Source organism: Benincasa hispida, chromosome 12, assembly GCF_009727055.1.
Source record: "Benincasa hispida cultivar B227 chromosome 12, ASM972705v1, whole genome shotgun sequence".
In the NCBI taxonomy this organism is placed as follows: Eukaryota; Viridiplantae; Streptophyta; class Magnoliopsida; order Cucurbitales; family Cucurbitaceae; genus Benincasa; species Benincasa hispida.
The window spans coordinates 74632430-74650335 of record NC_052360.1 but is presented as its reverse complement, the minus strand read 5'-3'; the positions used below and the strand labels follow the sequence as shown (position 1 = coordinate 74650335).

The 17906-nt window shown below is 33.8% G+C and overlaps 1 non-coding gene across 1 annotated transcript; it reads left to right on the top strand.

The window, feature by feature from the left end:
- Positions 1-3414: 3414 nt before the first annotated feature.
- On the top strand, positions 3415-3499 carry TRNAM-CAU. Its single transcript is given in 2 exon segments — positions 3415-3452; positions 3464-3499. It is a non-coding gene; the product is annotated as a tRNA-Met (tRNA).
- Positions 3500-17906: the final 14407 nt, after the last annotated feature.

Here is a 17906-nt window from a genome sequence, read left to right as displayed (position 1 = left end):
TGTTTTAAATGTGTCTAATGCCATATTTATAAATCATAAATTAGTTATAACTACTCACTAAAGATTAGGTTGAATATAAACTATTATTAATTAATTTACATAAATATGTCTATTAGTTATAGCTACTCACTAAAGATTGGGTTGAATATAAACTATTATTAATTAATTTACGAATTGTGTGCGTGTGCGTGTGCATGTGGTGTATGTGTGTGTGCTCATGCGTGCACGCGCGCGTGTGGGGTGTGTGCGTGCGCGTGGTGTGTGTGTGCGCATGCGTGATAATTGAGTTTATAATACGGAATAGTGTATTTCTAATGGTTGTAATATCTATTCGATATAATTATGCATTTTAAAATTTAAAATTCAAAATCTAAACAAAATGTTATTTTCAGAATTTGCACGGTTTGGAACACAAAATTTGAAAAAAGTTTTCAGAAATAGAATCTAAATTATCTTCCAAACACATATTTGTTGAACTAATGAAATTTGAAAACATAAAATAGAATTTAGATTCCCAACTAAACATGCTCTAAAATCATTTGAAAATACTAACATTCTTCCAAAACTTCAAGTTTAGAATATCCATTGTGTTGCATTATAAGTCAAGTATATACATTCAATATAAAAAATTAGAAGATCAAATATTAGTAATCGAACTACATTTATATAACTTACATAAATTTAAGTTTAACTCTAGAAAACACGTTTTTTTAAAAACTTCGTGAGAAAATGTTCCTAAAAACAAACATTTTCAATGTCTCAGCTTAAATAATAAATAATGAGGGATATATAATATAATCATTGATCAAGCTCCCACTACCTTATGGAAAAAAAGTAGATTAATTGCTTATAATAAATTGCTTTGAATTAGTTTTATTTCTACTCAAATAATAACTAATTAAATGGTGAAAAACCTTCCCATCTTTTTCTAATGTCTTTGTTAGGCACTTTCTTTCTAATCTACTTTTCTAAAATAATGACTAAATTTAAACAAATAATGTTTCACAAATCTATTTTCAAATTCGGCAAGGATTTCAAAAGTCTTTGGTTTTTGAGAATTTAATTTCTTTTTAAAAATAAAATTTTAAAAATTACTAAATAAGTCAATGGTTGCAAGTTCAAGATGTTAAAACTAAAAGCTTTAAAAATAACCTAATTTGATGGATGCATATATTTCATTGTAGAGTACTTTTGGCCGAATTTGGTTGGGAAATGCAAAAGGGAATGACAAATTTGACTTACGATTATCTTTGCAACTTAATAATGGATAGGTTTCATTTGATGATGATTTCGTTTGTAGTGTTATGTTTTTTACCAAGTTTTTCATTATTGTTTTCATATTGATTAAATAAACACTTAAATTCTTTGTCAAATTTTAAAGAAAAGTTGTTTTAAAATACTCAGTTTCGGTTTTTTTTATATTAGTATAATGGATAACAAAACATATATACTTTTAAATGAAAATAGTGTACAGGAGCTTGATTTTTTTTGAAAAACGTAAAAATTATCAGACAAAATCTTAATTGTAGTTGCACATCAATAGAAAGAAAGTATTTTTACTTTTTAAAATTGAGAATAGGGTTCTATTTTCAAATAAAAGAAATATTTATTTTTTCATTGTATATAAAATATATTTTAGATGATACTATTTATCAAATCATAACAATAAAGGGCATAGATAATTGAAAGGTTCAATCATGATACATCATTTATTAATTATTCATTTTTGACCTTGTAATATGTAATGATCAATTTCAACGAAACTTATTGTTATTATTATTATTATAACACTTCAGTAAAACATTTGTTTTATGAAAAAAAACCATTTAAAAGCATCGAAAAATTAATTATTTTAAGTGACGAAAATGATGCAATATTTACAAATAATAATAAAATATTATAATTTATCTGTGATAGACTGCGATAGACTACTATCTATATCTATTATATCACTATTTTTTATAATTGAAAACGGTTCTAAATCATTTGTTTTTCTTATTTAAAGTCATATATCGAAGTTTTAACTTTTCTTTATAATATGATATAATATTCTTTTAAAAAAATTTGTTTTGCATTAATTTAAATTAAAAACCAGTGTATATTAACATAAAAGAAAACCAATTAATTCAATCTATTACTGAACTCTTCAAATTGATTACACAACATAACTAGTAAGTTGTATAAAAGTTGGAAAAAAAAAATACAAAAATATTCTCTTATTATGTCCCAATAACAATTTAATATATGTATAGTACTTTTATTATTATTTTATATGTTATGTTTTACTTGACACTTCTGTAAAGCTCTTGATAAAATTACTTTTGACTGAAATATGTTAAGATTCTCTAAAAAGAAATGTGCATCTTTTTAGGTGCAAGTAATTTTAATTTTTTTTTTTTTTCGATTTTTCCTAATTTTAAAGTTTCTCACTTTGAAGCAGCATTGATTCAATTGTGTGTGCATCTATTTGGATATCATATAAATATAAAGAACGAATATAAAATTTAGATAAATATTTTTTTCATGAATTTAAATTCAAACTTTAAAATATGTAAGAGAATTTATTAATATTTTAACTAGTTGAGCTCACACAAGAAAAGACTATAGGGAGAGGTAAAAAAAATAGAATGAATGACCAAAATTATAGTGTAATTTTTTTTTCCAAGTTTAAAAGTTAAAATTCTTGTCTTCAAATTTGTTGTACTGAAGAAATTGATCATCGGTAAATAAGTTAGTTAAATATAAATATGGTACTTAACATTTTGGTATAATAAGTTATTTGTTTTAAATTGTGAACCCAAACATAACTTAAAGAATGAGACCTCTATTACCTTATAAGTTGAAAGTGAGATTTTATGCTCTCTATTTTTTAAACTAAGAACATAAAACTAGTCGTTTCAAAATTACATAATTAATTATGAATAACTATGCCCTCTTTGTAACTATTTAATTGTTCAAAATTGTAATTGTTTTTTCACTATTTCTTCATCATGATTTTTATCATTTCTAACAAAAAGAAAAATATTTGGGTCAAATTCTAAATTCCAAAAATAAAATTTTGAAAATTACTCATTTTTTAATTTTTCAATAATTGACTGGATATTTTAAAATATATTTTTAATAAGTAATTAGAAAAGTCAACAAATGAAAATAGTATTTATGAGTTTTATTGATAAAAAAAACAATCAAAGATGATATCCGGGCCTCAAAAGGTAATATTCGTGCACTATCTAATAAATATATATATATTGACATTTAATCTGCATATTAATTAACAATTTTTTCAAAGTCAACTTGTGATAATTAATAATTGTTTTTGGGTGGACTTTTATTTAAATTAATCTCTATTATTTTAATAGCTCTGCTATAGCCTATAGAAAAATAGATCATTATTTAGATATTATAGACAAGAACGGGGTGGTGGCGCAGTTGGCTAGCGCGTAGGTCTCATAGCTTCTGAGTTATCCTGAGGTCGAGAGTTCGAGCCTCTCTCACCCCATAATTTGTTTTTCTATTTTTTCTTTATCCTTTATTATTTAATTACTGGTAAGTTATTTATTTCACTAGAAAATTAATCAAATTTTAATCCTTCACATATATTTTTTTAAAAAGTAAATTGGCATTTTGAATTTGTACCGTAAAATATTTCATTAATTTGAATTTTTAGACTTTAAACTTTGTAACAAATCTCTATCATCTCATTAGTTTCTCTTATTTTTATTACGATTAATTTGTATTTATATTATTGTTTTTCTTTTATCTGTCTTAAGTTATTTATTTTAGTTGAATAACAATCAATATTTAATCTATGAGATGGTTTTTCTTTTTGTTTTAGTACATTGACATTTTCAATTTATACTGTTCATACTTTATTAAATTCAACTTCTCGGCTTGATAAATGATGTAACTTTTACTATTCGTTTAGTTTTAAGTTCTAAATCTTATTCATTTATAAAAAGTACATATCTTAAAAGAGCTATGTAAAAGTTTGATGAAAATTAAGGTCAATTTATGTATAAAATCAATTTCGGACAAAATACGATTATTCTAAAGTTAAAAGTTGGATTCTCTAAACCTATTAACTTTTCTTTCCTTCTCCTTCTAGCAAGTTATTTATTTTATCAAAAGATCAATAAAAAAATTTCCCATTTTCATTAAATCGAACCATGTTCTATCTGTTACTATTCGTTTAGTTTTAGTTAAACTTTATCTACTAAATATCCTAACAGCAAAAAGTAAGTAATAATCTCTAATAAATTACTACTTTAATTTTAAAAGAAGTTTGGTTTTTTCCCCCAAAATGTGAAAACCCTCACATAGAGGAATCAAATAATGGGTGAAAAAGCGATAGGATGACTTGTTACTTGATATACAAATGATAACCTAGTTTGGTGATAATCCAGGGGACAGTGTGTCCAGGAGAAATAATTTACTAATATTAAAGAGTTAAGTAATTACAACGTAGTACTTATCTGCAATACACGACTATTATAGTGACTTACATAGAGTTCAATTCACTGATCATCTAGGCACCTAGACTCCACCTAGATGTAAAACTCCCTCTCAAATGACTTAAGATCTCCCTAAGTGTAATAATATTAGTGTTGAACACTTCGGCTTCCGATAGTGTGTGAGACTCCTCCCAATGTTGTTATCTTCCCTTCAAGTCAACGAACTCCCTGAAAGAACTTCGTTTATAGAGGACCTTTGAGCGAAAGCGGATCGTCCAAATCCCATTGTGAATGAATTCATACATCTACAATCATACAGAACAAATTATGCATCAATCTTAAATTACAACATGCTTTCAAAAATAAAAACAAAGGATCAAGAGACTATACCTTTGAAAAACCATTCTTCAAGTAAATCCCTCGATCAAACTCATTCACGAACACAACGAACAAATTGAACTCCCTCAAACAAGCAGCAAACAGCAACTCGATCCTCGAACCAAATAGGACACAACCACTTGGATACCTTGTTATTCTCGGTGTGAGAGTCCAGGAGTGGTGGGCTTTGACTAACTTTTGTTAGAGGGAAGGTTTGGTGTAGAGGAAGAAGACAATCGAGAAGGGAATAACACTGTCGTATAGATGACTAAGTCTATCGCATAGACAAGTTACTCGATCATTTAGATAACAAGGCTATCATATAGTCTCTTAAGAATTGTGTAGTAAGACTTTCTTACTCGATTGAGTACTCGGTAGTATATATGATGTCTCTTGGAATAATTAGAAAATCATTTTTTTATCCCATTTTTTCCATAAAATCGAATAACTATCCACTAAGGGTGGTTATGGAAAAAAAGAAGTTAATTATCAAATAATTAATAAATATGATAACTAACTTATTATATTATATTCCTAACTTATAGTTTTAATATTGCATCATATACAATATATAAACCATAGTTCTTTTTCTCTATTTATAGCATTTAATATAAATCATATTTATATTAATTTAATAACTATGAATCTAATTCATAGAAAATATATTTGAATCATATTCAAATATTTAGTTCCTCCAATTAAACAATAATGTATCAAATACATTATATCAATTATATCATATATAATTGAATTAATTTATTTATATCATATATAATAAGATTGCCTCTTATTAATTTGAACATTTCAAATTAATAAAAAAACTGATTCTATACTTAAATCTATTGAGCTACCGAGGGGACCTTATGGACTTGTAGCTTGAAGTTCAAACGGTACGTGAATAACTGATTAAAATCTTTAATCACATTATCCACAATCTGTTAACTACCGGACACTCAAATAAAGACCAATAGCTGTACTCTTCACACTACAAATATATTTATGTGTCCATTGGATATAATTAATCAACGGTACGATGACCCTTCACAAATCGCTCATAAGTACAGCTGGGCCAATTTACCATTTTTTCCCTATAGTTACATCTAACTCTTTAAGTACCATTGATCCCTCTAATGAACAATAGATCATAGTCCCACTATGACCAAACCTCTCTCGGGCCAAAAGAGGGTGTGACGCCATATTGTTCAAGACTTGGAATCAGCCCTTAAGGAAGCAATTTATCTACTTACCCCTACTTTTGGGAATGAGTGAATTCCATTTTGTGTAGCTGAGTTCCCAGCTCCCCAATTAGACGAATCCTCAAAATAGTAGGCTTGTTGAGTCGGCGATCTGGCCACTTTTACCTACGCAAATCAAAAGATCACCCTCATAGGTAGGAGTTCACAACTCACTCAGGATTAAGGTCATGTTAACTATAGTCATCCTAGTGAAGTGAAAGTCTCAATTATGAACAACGTTATATAACGAGACTAAACATTTCGTAGTCCAGTCTTATACAAACTCCGTTGTATAAAATATCCTCGCTTGCATGTCTATTACATAAATGATGAGGATCAAACCATTTGTAGCACTTTACAACATTTTTAACACATACAAAGTGGGCCACACTCGTAGTGTCACCAGGATAAGGTACCCAACCTTATCCATATATTATAGACCATTTAGGTTATCACTTAAACACGATCCATTTGTATGTCTCCATATACATGTTTAAATTACAATGATAATCATGGATCTTAGTTTATTGGTTTGTGGTTAATGCAACTAAAATGTCATATATTTCATAGACAAAAGTGGATAAACTATCATATATTATAAATCACATAATGTTTGTTCATACAAGTGTTTACAAATTACAGAACCCTACGAAATTTAAGACATCAACCCCAACAATCTCCCACTTGTCCTAAAACTAGTGGGGTGTACAAGATAATCAAATTACAAGTACACAAAATAATAAACTAGGGCACAACAAGCCCAGTACAAGATCTCCCACTTACCCTAGTCTAGCTGTCCCATAGACCTATATTCTGCAGGTGACCTTCAAACACTGTAGCCATGAGGGCCTTCGAAAACGGATTAGCAACATTGTGCTCCGAAGTTATCTTCATGACAATCATATCCCTTCGATGCATAATCTCTCAGATGAGATAGTATTTTCGCTCAATGTGCTTGTCACACTTATGACTCCTAGGCTCATAGGAATTCGCCACAACACCACTGTTATCACAATAAAGGGTAATGGGCCTAGACATGTCAGGAACAACTTCCAGATCAGTCGAAAATTTCCTAAACCAAACAGCCTCCTTAGCAGCTTTATAAGCCGCTACATACTTAGCCTCCATGGTGCAGTTCACCATACATCCTTATTTGTGTTGGGATTGATGCCATAAAGTCTTGTATGTCCTACAGTTTGTACGAATGCTTGTGATATATAATATATGATATTTACTTCACTTCTTGATTGCTCATTTGAATGTTTTATTTGCTTTACCACAAACCAATAAACTAAAATCCCTGGTTATATTTATATAACTTAAGCATGTATGTGGTGATATACAAGTGGATCACGTCTTAAGTGATAACCAAAATGGTCTGTAGTATATGGATATAGAAGGGAAACCTTATCCTGATAACGCTATAGATTCGACCCGTTTTGTGGAATGGTTACAAGTGTTTGACCTGTCACAGATGGCTAGCGACCCAATTCCAAATGAAATATTTGGGAGAGACGTAGTTTGTTCTGGGTATTCAGATCTTTAGAGATCGAAAGAACAAAATGCTGGCCTTGTCTCAGGCACTGTACATTTACAAGATGCTTGCCAATTTTTCGATGCAAAATTTCAAGAGAGGTTTGCTCCTTTTCAGACATGGAGTTATTTTTTTCTAAGGAATAGTGTTCTAAGACATCTCAAGAGGTTGAGGAAATGAGATAGAACCCCTATGCATCGACTATTGGTAGCTTAATGTATGCGATGTTATGTACTATACCTGACATTTGTTATGCATTGGGGATAGTCGGTAGATATCATTCTAATCAAGATTTGATCACTGTACCACCATTAAGAACATCCTCAAGTATCTTCGGAGAACGAGGGACTACATGCTCGTGTATGGTTAAAAGGATTTGATCCTTATAGGGTACATGGACTCTAATTTTCAAACTGATAAGGATTCTAGGAAATCCACTTTAGGATCAGTGTTCACTCTTAACGGAGGGGCTGTAGTCTAGAGGAGCACCAAACAAAGGTACATTGCTGACTCTATTATGGAGGCTGAGTATGTAGCAGATTGTGAAGCTGCCAAAGAAACTGTGTGGTTCAAGAAATTCATGACTGATCTAGAAGTGGTTCTAGATATGTCAAAGCCCATCACCCTGCCAAGTGGATTATGTTTAATTTATCACCTGAACGGTCTGTAGTAGATGGATAAAGTTGGGTATTATCTTGGTGACACTACGAATACGGCCCGCTTTATAAATGTTACAATTGTTGTAAAGTTCTACAAATGATTTGATCCTGATTATTCATGTGGAGACATGAGAGCGGGGGTGTTCTATACAAAAGGGTTTGTATAAGACATAACCACGAAATGAATAGTCTCATTATATAACACTGTTAATATTAGAAATTTACATTTCACCAGGATAACCATAGGTGACATGACCTGAATCCTGAATGAGTTGTGAACTCCTGCCTATGAAGGAGGTCCTTTGATTTGCATGGGTGAGAGTGGCTAGTTCGTTGACTTAATGTGCCTACCATTTTGGGGATTTGTCAGACTGGAGACATACATAAGACAAAATTCACTCATTCCCTAATGTCGGGGTAAGTAGATAAATTGCTCCCTTAAAGGCTGATTTCAAGGCTTGAACAATGTGGCGCCACACCCTCTTTTGGCCCAAGAGGGGTTTGGTCATAGGAATATGACTTATTGTTCATTAGATGGATTAGTGGTACTTAAAGAGATGTAACTATAGGGGCAATATGGTAATTTTAGCTGAATTGTACTTACGAGCAATTTGTGAAGGGTCATTGCGTTGTTGATTGGTTATATCCAATGGACATAGAAATATATATGTAGTGTGAAGAATACAACTGTTGGTCTTTAGTAGAATGACCGGTAATTAATGGAAGTTGAGTAATTTAATTAAAAGAGTTTAATTAATTATCCAAGTACTATTGGAGCTTCAATTTACAAATCTATATGGTTTCCTCTGTAGCTCAACTGGGATTATTGAGAATTATTCTTTTTCGATTAATTTTAAATTTTCAAATTAAATGAAGAATTAATTAATTATAAATGATATAATTAATTTAAATTAATTATATGTTTTATAATTAATATAGTGTATTTGATACATTATAATATAAAATTTAATTTAAGAGGATGTAAATATTTGAATATAATTCAAATATTAATTATATGAATTAGATTCATATATTTAATATATACTTGATTTATATTAAGTTTCATATATTATTGAGAGAATTCTAACTATAGGTTATATTGTGTTTTATACGATATAAAAACTATAGGTTATGTGTTATATTTAATATAACATATAGTTTAATGTATAATATACGAGAATTTGGTTATCATATATGTATATTAAATTTATTTTATTTAATTATATTTTTTTTAAAGGAGGGAGTTATGAAAATAACTCCCTCCCTATTTTCTCTCAATTGGGATCGTGAGTGGGAGTTGATTTTCAAAAGGTTATTCTTCTTCTCTCAAAACACAAAACGTCTGTGTGAAAAAATGGCGTTCTGCATTATCATGAACAAAAAGATTCTCCTCTAAAAAATAGTTTTCCCTCTCCCCAAAAATTATTAAAGAAGCCACAATTCTGTCTATAATTCTCAACCTCTAAGGAGAATACAGAGTTCTTTTTGAAGAAATTCGGATCTAAGATTTCCATGAATAGTGGAACAAGATTATTCCAAATTACAATCATGAATGAACATATATTTACAGTCATCTTCAATACAAACGGTTATACAATTAAGATGCAAAAATTACAGCATGAACAACAAATGAGCAGAGGTCAAACTCTATGCACATATGAGAATGCGTCTCCACCATTCGTTGCGCACAAACGCTCGAACAACAACAGCCTTGAATGCCTGATCTACACGACCACAACACCGCACGAACACACCACGAACACTTCGCGCTCGTCCTCAACGATCTCCTCCGCAACACGAACGGACTCCACAGCACCACGAATGACCTCCAACAGGGTGACCTTGGTGTTCTCGGTGTGAGAATCCAGAGGGTGGGCTCTGTTCGGACTTGTATGAGGTAGACGAACGGAGGAAACAACAATCGCATACACGACTGGTCAAGTGGGAGATGGCTGAGACCTATCGTATAGGTCAATGCCCAATTGTTTAGATAAAGCTATGTGATCGTCTATGCTATGCGATCGTTTAGCTCATCGTCTAGCTCGATCTATCACCTACAAACTCTACATGATCGTTTATCTTGGGCCATCGATCGTCTAGCAAAGCTATGCGATCGTTTAGTAAACATTGAATGATCGTTTAGCTCACACTTGTACGATCATTTAGCTCCCCAAACTGTCGTTTAGTAAATCCGAATTTACTTGATGATGCGTGAGTTTCTTTTTTGCCGGAGAGAAAACTCAAAATCCTTTTCAATCTTTTGTAAATACTTCTTTTCAAAAAAGGAAACCACTTTCCTTTTAAACTCACGGTTACCATGTTCCAATAACCACCCACTACTTTGGTTATTTAAAAGAAAAAGTATTAATTATCTAATAATTAATATTATTATAAATATAAATGATAACCAATTTATCATACTATATTTATAACCTATAGTTTTAATATTTCATCTCATGAAACATATAAACCATAGTTCTTTTTCTATTCTATGGTACTTAATGTAAATCTCATTTACATCAATCCTCTACTAGATGTATCTTATACATCATACTGATTATATCATATATAATCAAAATACCTCTTTTCAATTTGAACATTTCAAATCAATACTAGGAACTGATCCTCAACTGAATCCAAGCTACCAAGGGGACCTCATGGACTTGTAGCTTTGAAGCTCCAACGGTACGTGAATAACTGACTAAACACTTTAGTCACGGGATCCACCATCCATTAACTGCCAAACACTCCATTAAAGACTGAGAACTGAACTCTCCTTACCACAAATATATTATATGTCCATCTTAACCAATTAGCAGTGCGACAACCCTTCACAGATCGTTTGTAAGTACAGCTGGGCCAATAACCGTTATGCCCCTGTAGTTACATCTATCTCCTTAAGTACCACTGATCCCTCTAATGAACATAAGTCATAGTCCTACTATGACTGAGTCTTGTCTTCCAAAGAGAAGCTGTGGTCACTATGTTCAAGCCTCGGAATCAGTTCTTAAGGGAGCAATCTCTCTATTTATCCCTGCTTCGGGAAAGGAGTGAATTCCATCAAGTGAATTGAGTTCCCAGCTCCCAGATCAGACAAGTCCCTAAATAGGCAGGCATGTTGAGTTGACAATCTGGTCATTCTCACCCATACTATTAAAGGATCGTCTTGATCGCCGTCCAGTGATCAACATTCTCTATTGCTTTCTTAAAAGACAACGGATCCTCGACCCCATCATTCGTAATGATGTTTTGGGCTTCAGTCAAACCCTTGTAGGGATCCAATGGGTTCAGAACCCTCCTACTATGTCGAGGCAGTCTCAACTCTTGAGCCGGTTGACTAGATGTCTCGAGCTCAACAACTCTCGTTGATCTATCGGTCTGTTCAACAACTCTTATTGAACCCTCAACAGTCTCAGTCTCACTTGATATCTCATGTAAAACGAGCTTACTTCGTGGCTTATGATCCCTCATGTAATCTTCTAAGAAGATAACATTAGTAGAAACAAACACTTTGTTCTCACTCGGATCATAGAAGTATCATTTTCTCATTTCCTTGAGGTAGCCCACAAAGAGGCAAACCTTTGAACGTGGTTCCAACTTCATTGGGTTGTCGCTAGCACATGTGTCGGACAACCTTAAAGTCCTGAAGTGGCGTAAACTACCTTTACGGCCTCTCCATAACTCAAAAGGTGTTTCAGAAACATTTTTCGAGAGAACGTTGTTTAGGATATAACATGCAATCTGCACTACATAACCCCAAAACGAGTCTGGAAGATGAGCATAAATCATCATAGACTGAACCATGTCCAACAAGGTCCAATTTCTCCTTTTTGATACACCATCCTGCTGAGGTGTACCCGGGGCCGAGAGTTGGAATGCAATCTCATGTTCTATCATATAGTTCTGGAATTGAAGGTCTATATACTCTCCACTATGATCAGATCGTAGTGTTTTTATCTTCTTACCTAACAAGTTTTCAACTTCAGCCTTATATTCCTTGTACATGTCAAGGGCTTCAGACTTACGTTGCATTAGGAAGAGATACCCAAACCTTGAATAATCATCTATGAAAGAGATGGAATATTCATACCCACCTCGAGCTCTAACATTCATCGGACCACAGAGGTCTGAATGTACAAGCTCCAAGGCTTCCTTGGCTCTGTAACCTTTTCCAGTAAAAGGTCGTTTGGTCATCTTACCTTCCAGGCATGATTCACATACTGGCAAGGAGTTTTCTTCTAAACTCTTTAGATGTCCATTTTTTACCAACTTCTCAATCCTATTGAGGTTGATGTGACCTAACCTTAGATGCCAAAGATGGGCGTTTTCTTTTGGAGAAACCTTTGGTCTTTTAACTGTTGTTGTTGCACTGAACATTTCAGTGTTAAACAAGGCTTTTATGACAAATGGCCTTAGTACATATAATTTATTTTTCATTTAACCATAAACAATCTCCATTCCATTCTTGAAAATAAAAAATTTATTCTTAGAAAAGGAGATAGTATAACCTTGTTCAATGAGACAAGAAACCAAGATTAAGTTCCTCTTAATATGAGGAACTAAAAAAATATTATCCAGTAACAGATAACGTTTCTTGTCAACAAATAACTTTAGCCTGCCTATAGTAACAACTGAAACAACCTCACCAGTATCGTCTCGAAGAGTCATCTCTCCCTGTGGCAACGTTTTCCAGGAACTGAATCCTTGGAAAGAGGAATTGACATGATTGGTAGCACCTGAATCTAGGATCCAGGCAGAATCATCATTCTTTACCAGACATATCTCTAAGACCAATAAATCATATTTACTGTCTTGCCTCCTCTTTTCGAGACTAGTGGGATGGAAGTCGTTTGCCATGAAATTCGTTTCACATGATTCTTTCCACTGTAAGTAATCGGTCATTTTTAAAAGTTTAAACGGAAATACTAACGAGTTGCTGAAAAGAAAAATACATTGACCTTCGTTAGGTTTAAGCAAATACCCATTGTAAAACAAAACAACATCCAATAAGGTTTTAGCAAAACTAACATGAACCCCGTGTGACATCTAGTTTCACAATGACACTTCAAAGGTTTAGGACAAAAGCCGCCGGAGGGAGGTCAGTTATCCCTCCTCTGAATTGAGAAGATCTCAACCAGTCATTAATACCAGAACAACTCTTGCTCCTATAACGACTAGCCATCATTGATTTGGCCAAGAGATCATTAACTTACTTAACAATGTCCTGTAAGTGTGACTTGTCATTTTAAGTCCTAGAGGTTCGTCCCAAAAGGCCAATCCGAAGGGAAAAAATCCGATTGGGGCAAAACCTAAAGAGACCCTATCCATTTTTGGAGTTCACCTTGATATTGACCAATTGCACAAAACCCATTATAAGGGAGACGCTTCTAAGGCGACACATGGGCGTACAGAATGATCTCACGGTGTGAACCAATGACAGAGTTCATAGGACGTGTTGACACACACCCTTCACCCACTTACTATAAATACTCTTTCCGTCCACCTTGTTATTGACTCATGTAAACACCATCCGAAGGGGGATGCATCCTGGGCATCTCGAGGCCAAGCATGAATCTCACGGTGTGAACATACAAGGAGAAACGTGAGTGGAATCAAAGACAGATTTGATACGCCTCTTCCTCCCACTGAGTATTTTATTACCTAGGGTTTAGCTTACTTAGAAAAAAACATGACTAAGGATTTTAACTAAGTGACTTTTAGGTTTTCCCAAGAGTAACTTTTACCTTGGATAGTGAAACAACTTTTAATCATCATCCATTAAACTCTTTAATGGAGTCTTTGACCAAAACGTCACATGCTTCTTGAAAATCTATCTAATTCACCTTTCCATGTATGTTCCTAGGTAGGGATGTTACGTTTTCGTCAACTTAAGAACCCCAACCTAGCCAAAACCCGCTTTAGACAAAAGGTCCCTTATAGATAGATTTACAAAAAATTGAATCTTTTATACCAACCAATTTAATCCTATTAAACCGATTTTAAAAGATTAATCTAGGTTACTAAACTCTTTAGAACTACTTGAACTCAGGTCTATCTCAATCGAATTTTAAAACCCTTTTAAAAACTTGAGTTTACCCTAAGTCTGCATGCAACTCTGAATTATTGATTTTAGGTCTAATTTCCTTTATAACACTTATAAACGGAAACAACCACAATGCTAAGCTAAAACATGCAAGGCATTCATAACGCTTATAAACAGCCTAAGTTTCATGCTCAATGCATTATCCATTCATTGCTACTTATTTTACATAACACTTATACAAAACAGCAACGAAACAAGCAAAATATGCTTCCATTCACCCTTAGACTATAACACTTATAATAAAAGGATGATGCATGATAATGCTCACAGCATGCAAAATATAATTTTTATATTTCATGATGCATGCACATGCTTTCAAGTAATTTCTTCATGCAAGATTATAACATTTATAATACATGATGCATGAATAATTGCACAACCTAAGGTGGGTTTTTAACTATATGACAAACACTTTGGCATATAAGAACCATACATCACATGTATAAGCAATAAAAGTTGATGAATCGTGTAAAATATCCTTAAAACACTAAAAAAAAATAAAGCTAACTATTACAAAGACAAGGAGTCTCCGGTTCAAACAGGCGAACTGGGTCTTGAACCGCTCAGCAAAGCATCGCTTCTCCAACCATCGTGTACTAAGCACCCCGTGATCGTCTACATGATAAAACAAACACTTCGTTCTATCGCTTACCAGAGCTCCAGAGTTAAACGATCGTTTAACATTTACTATACGATCGTCTAGAACAATCCGAACGATAGTTTAGTTATTACTACACGATTTTGTACCTTTACTAAGCGATGAAACATGAAGTACACGATCGCTTAGCGTGCTCTGCAAAATGCCTGCCTTTTACGACCGTCTAAACGACTACAATGCCGCGAAGCACCATCGCCTAAGCAATCACTTAGCTAGCGTCTCTGTATCGCATACGCGCGATCGCGTAGGATGTAACTAAGTGACGAAGCTTGCTAACTACACGATCGTCTAGCGTGCGCCTTTTACAAAACGACGAGCATTGCATGCTCCCACTACAATCGCCTACCTCTAGTGCCTAGACGATCACGCAACCAATGCTACGTGACATGGTAAATGATTTACCCCATCACTTAACATTAGCTAAACGATCGTTTAGAAAATACTACACGATCGTCTAGAAAAAAAAAAATCTAAACGACCGGTTAGTTAAATCCCAATGATCGTTTACCTGAGGCAACACGATCTGACCAAAGCTTAGTCTTCTTATTCGTTGCGAACTGCATCGCCATGCACCGAAGCTTCATCACGAATGACTTGATGAACTCGAACTTTTCGAATTACAGACTCGATTACAAAGTTAATTTCTTCCAAAAACACAGGGGCTCTTACAATTAATACTTTGTAATATTGAAAGCTTTAACAAAAAAGGTTTTTAAACCCGAAATGTTCATCATATTCATCCACAAATGCAAAAAACGGTTAACCATAAATGCAGAAACCTACGCGACTAAAAAATGTGTTTGATTCAGATCTGTAATTTGGAATATCAGAGAACTTGACTCTGATACCAATTAAAGGAAATCGGATCTGAGATTTCCATGAGCAGCGAAACAATATTATTTCAAATTACAATCATGAATGAACATATATTTACAGTCGTCTTTAATACAAACGGTTATACAATTAAGATGCAGAAATTACAGCATGAACAACAAATGAACAGAGGTCAAACTCTACGCACATATGAGAATGCGTCTCCACGCTTCGTTGCGCATGAACACTCGAACAACAGCAGCCTTGAACGCCTGATTTACACGACCGCAACACTGCATGAATATAGCATGAACACTTCGTGCTCGTCCTCGATGATCTTCTTAGTCACAAACTCCTCCGCAACATGAACGAACTCCACAGCACCACGAACGACCTCCAGAAAAATCTCGACGGTGTCGAGTTGAGTCTGACACCATCAACATGGCGACCTGGGTATTCTCGGTGTGAGAATCCAGAGGGTGGGCTCTGTTCAGACTTGGTATGAGGTGGACAAACGGAGGAAACAACGATTGCATACACGATTGGGCAAGTGGGAGATGGTTGAGACCTATCGTATTAGTCAATGCCCAATCATTTAGATAAAGCTATGCGATTGTCTAGCAAATGTTATGCGATCGTTTAGCTCATCGTCTAGCTCGGTCTGTCGCCTACAGACTCTACACGATCGTTTACCTTGGGCAAGCGATCATCTAGCAAAGCTATGCGATCGTTTAATAAACACTGCACGATCGTTTAGCTTTCACCTGTACGATCGTTTAGCTTACCCAGCCATCATTTAGTAAATTCAAATTTACTTGACGACGCGTAAGTTTCTTTTTCGCCGGAGAGAAAACTCAAAATCCTTTTCAATCTTTTGTAAAAAATTCTTTTCAAAAAAGGAAACCACTTTCCTTTTAAACTCACGGTTACCATGATCCAATAACCACCCACTACTTTGGTTATTTAAAAGAAAAAGTATTAATTATCCAATAATTAATATTATTATAAATATAAATGATAACCAACTTATCATACTATATTTATAACCTATAGTTTTAATATTTCATCTCATGAAACATATAAACCATAGTTCTTTTTCTATTCCATGGTACTTAATGTAAATCTCATTTACATCAATCTTCCACTAGATGTATCTTATACATCATACCGATTATATCATATATAATCAAAATACCTCTTATCAATTTGAACATTTTAAATCAACACCAAGAACTGATCCTCAATTGAATCTAAGCTACCAAGGGGACCTCATGGATCTATAGCTCCGAAGCTCCAACGGTACGTGAATAACTGACTAAACTCTTTAGTCACGGGATCTACCATCCCTTAACTGCCAGACACTGCATTAAAGACCGACAATTGAACTTTCCTTACCATAGATATATTATGTGTCCATCTTAACCAATTAGCAGTGCGACAACCCTTCATAGATCACTCGTAAATACAGCTGGACCAATAACTGTTATGCCCCTGTAGTTACATCTATCTTCTTAAGTACCACTTATCCCTATAATGAACATAAGTCATAGTCCTACTATAACTGAGTCTTCTCTTCCAAAGAAAAGCTGTGGCCACTATGTTCAAGCTCTAGAATCAGCCCTTAAGGGAGCAATCTCTCCACTTATCCTTGCTTCAAGAATGAAGTGAATTTCATTTTGTGGATTGAGTTCCCAGCTCCCAGATCAGATAAGTCCTAAAAATGGTAGGCATGTTGAGTTGGCAATCTGGCCACTCTCACCCATACTAATCAAAGGACCGCCTTCAAAGGCAAGAGTTCCCAAAACACTCAAGATTGAGGTCGTGTCACCTATGGTCGTTTAGGTGAGATGCAAAACTCTAGTATCAACGGCGTTATATACAAAGTCTAGTCATCTTGTGGTCCAGGTCTTATACAAACTCTTTGTATAGGACACCCCCGATCCACGTCTCTATACGAATGGTCAGGATCTACCATCTGTAGTAGTTTACAACACTTGCAAACCTCTACAAAGTGGGTCGTATCCGTAATGTCATCAGGATCAGGTATCCCACCTTAATCCTTATACTACAGACCG